The sequence below is a fragment of the Pollicipes pollicipes genome, unplaced genomic scaffold (genome assembly GCF_011947565.3).
Source record: "Pollicipes pollicipes isolate AB1234 unplaced genomic scaffold, Ppol_2.1 Scaffold_7262;HRSCAF=8765_pilon_pilon_pilon, whole genome shotgun sequence".
NCBI lineage: Eukaryota > Metazoa > Arthropoda > Thecostraca > Pollicipedomorpha > Pollicipedidae > Pollicipes > Pollicipes pollicipes.
In genome coordinates, this window is record NW_023597055.1 from 2,478,437 (window position 1) to 2,484,098 (window position 5,662).

The window sequence follows — 5,662 nt, forward strand, 5'->3', positions numbered from 1 at the left end:
ATGGTCCTGCGTGTGTCATCACTGGCTCAAAATTCTTAGTTTCAGATTTCTGTATCGAGCCAAATCAGCATATGCCAATGACATAAAGCTCACCTCTAATCTCGCGGGCACCTCATTTCCTCCATCAAAAGTGTACGAGTCTACCAAAAAGGTCGCCGAGGCATGGGCCCGTGCATTGTCGGAACCCCACAACCCCGCTACCGTGCCCGAAATCAGACCATCCCGCGTGCCAATCATGCTCGGAATCGGTGCGTCGTCATTCCCAGTTCTTTCACCAGAAAATTACCGAAGAATGTCACTCGCGTGATGCTGGCTTTTGAAGTCATGCCCCTGCCAGCGCCCCGCCGGCAGCTGCCCGGGCGTCGCGCCGCGCCCGGCCGGCGCCTGGCCCAATTCCAGGCCGGCGCCGCTTCTCCGGGTGCTTCTCCGCTTCCCTGACGACTCACTGACCACGTGACGAGCTATCGGATCGGCGCCGTGACGGCCTCGTCAGCGGATCAGAGCGCGCGCGCGGGCCGCACCCGCGGGAGGCGCGCGCGGACGGGCGAGGCGTGTGGCGATGGCCGGCCGCAGGCTCCGGCTGTGTCCGTTTTCCTTGAAAGTGGGTGTCGCGCGTCAGTGCTCCGGAGATGAACTTCGAGAGCCGTGCTGACCTGACCCGCGCGGAATGCAGCGGAGGTGACCTAACTTTGCCGGATGCCCGCCGGCGATAACATCGCTAATGACGCTTAACGACTCGGCGGTGGCGGCGCCGACTAAACTTAAATAATTACTGTCATCATAAAAGACCTGTATCGCCTGACGGCTGTCAGAGCGAGGTGTGAAACGTATCACAGCATAATTTGTGCCACTTATTACCTCTGGAATAAGACAAAAGGGAGGGATCAAAGACGACAACCGATCAAAAATGACGTCGTTCACCGCCATAGCCTGGGGGCCTTCGCGAGTGATATGCTGAATGACGGAGTGTTTGGACATTTCTCTATTCTGACTGCCTCGATTAAAGGGGATCTCCAACCTTTAAACAGGGTTTTGATTTCAGATAACCTTATTTGACTCTCCATCGAACGGGCAGAATTTTAAGCCCAATTCGGTCCCAGTATTCGCTTTCCTCTTTGTCAATTTCAGATCTGCAAGTCATTTGTGAGTTCTAATTTGCTTGGTCAAATGGTATTTATTATATTAGCTTGTTGAATATGACTTGTACACATTTCAACCAAATCAACGTCAATTTCAAGCGGTCCGAACGGTATCATCAACTGATGTTTTAGCTTTATGTGCTGACCTGTGTAGAGAAGCACTAACAAACGCTCGGAAATTGCATGTAGGGCGTGCATGTGCATCGAGTGGAACGAGAAGCAGCTTGCTCTGCTTACAGTCAGGGCCGATCAGGGATAACCTGCTGACCGTCAGGGCCGGTTAGGGATAACGTGCTGGCAGTCAGGGCCGGTTAGGGACAACCTGCCGACCGTCAGGGCCGGTTAGGGATAACGTGCTGACAGTATGGGCCGGTTAGGGATTATCTGCTAACATTCAGGGCCGATAAGGGATTATCTTCTGATAGTCAGGACCGATTAGGGATAACTTGCTGACCGTCGGGACCGATTAAGGATAACCTGCTGACAGTATGGGCCGGTTAGGGATTATCTGCGATCAGTCGGGACCCATTAGGGATAATCTGCTGACAATCAGGGCCAATTAGGGATAATCTGCTTACAGCCAGGGCCGATTAGGGACAATCTGCTCACCGTCGTCTTGCGTGGTGGTAGCGATGATCTCGCCGCCCCAACAGCCTGACTCCTAAGTAGATGCTCATAATCCCTTTAGAGCACGAGCTACTCCAGGTCATTGGCTGAACCCCTCAAGCGTCCAACCTCGGGGACGACCCTGCTGACAATCAAGGGTATTCGCTTTATCCCACGTTACAACGCCTACGGACGCCAATGGAAAAATGGCTGCAAATGGCAAAATGGCTGATCGCTGAAGACGTTGAGCATCGCTCGCTCACACGCATCGTATACCGTCTATGGGCGGTTTGCCGACGTTTTATCTTGAATCAGGCCCTGTCCTGTCCTGTTTCTCATGCTCTTCGACTTTCGTGTGCGACTGTTCGCCTGTGGTTCCAGCGATGTCTGGCATGTAAGGTCGCGGCGCTCAACTTTGTGTATCCGGCATTTCATCACAGCGGTGGCAGAGGATGTGGAGCTGGAGGGGCTCTCGTTTTTTTCTGGACACGATTTCTCCAGATTTCTCCAGATTTCTCACGATTTCCGGATTTTTCGAGCCGGTATAGAGTGCCTGTCAGGTCAAAGCATCTGCCTCTAGCTTACAACCGCGTATGGGTGAACAAAGGGCTGCTTTTCATACCTTTGCTGAAAGCCGACAAATTTTGCCAAATTTCAAATTCGCCATTCCAGCCACGACTTTTTTTTAGTTTGCTCGATATTTGTTCATTCATCACTTCCTCCAATCTGCTTCAACATTTACGGCAACGCAACACAATGCAGCATCTTACCGATGATCTCGTCCGACTCAATTCCCACGAACCTGCCACATCGAACCACATCTCCCCGAACCATCGTCACACTCACCCCCCCCCCCCCCCTTGGGCCGACCCAGAACACCCTCCGCCTTTGATCCGTCGCAGCCCAGACGCCCGGCATTTCGGATGGTTCGCCGGGCCCGTCTGGGGAGGGGGCGGCTGTCGCCGACGTCCCCCGCCCGGAGAACGGGCGCCGTCGACGGGCCGCGATGTCAGCTACGTGCGCTATGCCGCCCCGGTCCGGGCCACCCGCCCGCCGCGCTAACTGCGCGGCGGGCGTGTGGCCCCGGCCGTCAGCGACGGGCTCAGGGCCGTCGCTGGAAGCCGTCGCTCAGTGCGGGTTTCCGAGACAGCGTGGCTGAGACGGAGTCTCTGAGATGGGGCCTCTGGTGCGAGGCCTCCAAGGCAGCGTGGCTGAGACGGCGCCTCTGAGACGGGGCCCCCGGTGCGGGACCTCCGAGACCGCGTGACTGAGACGAAGCCTCTAAGACAGAACATTTGAAGTAAGTTTTTTGGAGGTAGACCGTTTTGAGGCTTCTAAGGCGGCCCTCTGAGACGAGGCTTCGGATACAGGGTCTCTGAGACAGGACCCCTAAGACAGCATTTCTGAGACAAAACAAGTTATCACGATTGCAACTGATCCTTTCAGGGAATCCGTCTTCGCCGTCAGAGTTTTTACTTCTATTGTTGCTTCGACAGCAAGGCGTTCATCACTTATGCAATACAGCACTGGTAGCTGAAGTAAGCTTTGAGACACGCGCATAATTACCGGCTTTCCTTGAGTGTGGGCGTCAATAAACGCCCACGCACGCGAACATGAACCTGCGCCGACTTCAGATCGGCGGGCCCTGGTCGCCATGGTTACCAGCCCATCTGCTGGCGTGTCGGCGCCGGCGCCGTGTTTGAGCAGCTCGTCCATCGCTGCTCGGCCGGACAGGTGCCGGTCAGCGGGCACGCGAGGCACCCCGGCCCCCCTCCGCCCCCAATCCGGTCAGCGACCCATAAACTGCCGACCCATTTGTTGTCGGCGTCCGTCACCGCGGACGGGCCATCCGTTTTTGCGCGCGCTGATCCCGCGCGGCGGCGGCGGCGCCGATGAAAAACCGCGACGGGGGTAGATTGGAGTCGACCCGGCTTGTCTCCGGCTTTTTGTCCGGCGCCAAGCGGCGGCGTCCTGAACCTTGTGTTCGCTGTTTAAGTGCGGGTGTCCCGGGGGGTCCCAGCGTAGCCTTCAGTGTGTGACGTCATCAGTGCTCGGACGTGGCGGCCGCGGGTTATCGAGGTGTAACCTGATGAATGTTACAATGTGGAAGTGATTAAGCGATAATTTACTGTTGGCGACGCTGAGCGGGGTTGAGGTTTAAGTCCTTCTGAACGCAGCCCAGGGAGGGGAAGGGAGCGAACTGACTATGTTTTCCAAACAGCCATGAGCTTCCCAATAACAGTTTTGCCCTAACAGATCCGGGAGATAAAGAGTGGTGTTCCAGGCGGCGTGGTGTTAGATCTGAAACGTACCGGTCCTCGGAAGGGCCCCAGTGTGGCCCTCTCTGCGCTGCGCTGTGGCACTGTGTGGTATCGTCTTTAGAACGTAACGTAAAGGTGACGTAACGTACGTTCCGTCGTAAACGTAACGTAACCGTAACCAAGGACGTAAATGTAACGTAACTGTCCCTGGCAGGTCTCGGGCTGCTCCCCCAAACGGCTCGTGGTGCTGGAGCCAAAGTAACAGCCTCCTCTGGGAGTCACCAGGCAGGCGTTCCAAGCAATACGTGGTATAAGGCCAGCGATGTAACCGCCCGGTAGGTACCCCGGCGGCCGTCTTAGCGGTGTGTGACGTCAGACCCCGGGTGACGTCTTAACGGCGTGTGACGCCAGACCCCGGCTGCCGTCTTAACGGTGTGTGACGTCAGACCCCGGCGGCCGTCTTAACGGCGTGTGACGTCAGACCCCGGCAGCTGTCTTAACGGCGTGTGACGTCAGACCCCGGCTGCCGTCTTAACGGTGTGTGACGTCAGACCCCGGCGGCCGTCTTAACGGTGTGTGACCTCAGACCCCGGCTGCAACAGCCCCGGGAAGATCCCGGGTGGCCTATGTCAACGGAGAGCTGTTACCGAACGGCGTAGCAAACCAAGCCTTGACAAGTCGGGGTGGTAACCGTCTAGCCCTCCAAGCTGTGCGGTGTCAAGCTTGTCAGTGCAAGCAATGCGGTGTCAAGGTTGTCAATGTCAATGCGTCTGGCCCTCCAAGCAAAGCTGGAAATAACGGTCGCAGGTGATCCTAGAATGACGTCATTTTGAATGTGAAGTGGTCTTGCTAGAATGACGGCATTCACACGCCCCACACATTCACATAGAATGTGTGGGCCGTGAGTGTATCAGAAATGAACAGCGTGTGTCAAGTGTAAATTACGTGGGCTGGCAAAGGCCAGGAATGACGCCTGGCTTGAGAAACAATGGAGTGGACCTCTAAACGGTGTGTTGTTTCGCTCTATGACCATAGTACCAGTACGGTAGCGGCAGGATTTGCCTGAGTAGTTTGGCTGACTAATCCGCCTTCCTGACACTTGACTTACGGGCTTCTTGACAACCGTGATTGTGGCTTGTTGTGTGATGCTCTCAGGATTTCACCAAAGGGAGCGAATTATGACAAGGAAAACCTACAAAAGTCGCCATACATGCTTTTTACAAGTTATTTTCCGTGCGTCCTGGTGACTGCAAAGTTCTATGTGAGCAGTCGGCCGAAAAGCGTTGAGGCGTCTGACTGCGGAAGTTACTCACTTTCATTGCGGTGTACAGGGGTAAATACGTCTATTGACTGCTATTTCCTTACTGGCGAGCTGTCGGACCCTCTAGAAAAAAGTGAGCTACAACGCCGCAGTCCACCAGTGTGACCCGTTTTCCCCCAATGTACGGTGCTCAGTATTGTTCGGTTGTTCGTCGACACGCATCCGTCGGCTGATGCTATATTTTGAGGTTTGAATATCGGGCCAGGAAGAGGACATACGCGTCCTCTCCCTGGCGGCGCTCGCGAGACAGCAGCCTGGTTACCGGGCGGCGCGGCCCCGCACAGAACACAACAAAGGTGGAGCAGTTTCCGGGCTGGCCGTAGGGTCGCAGGGAC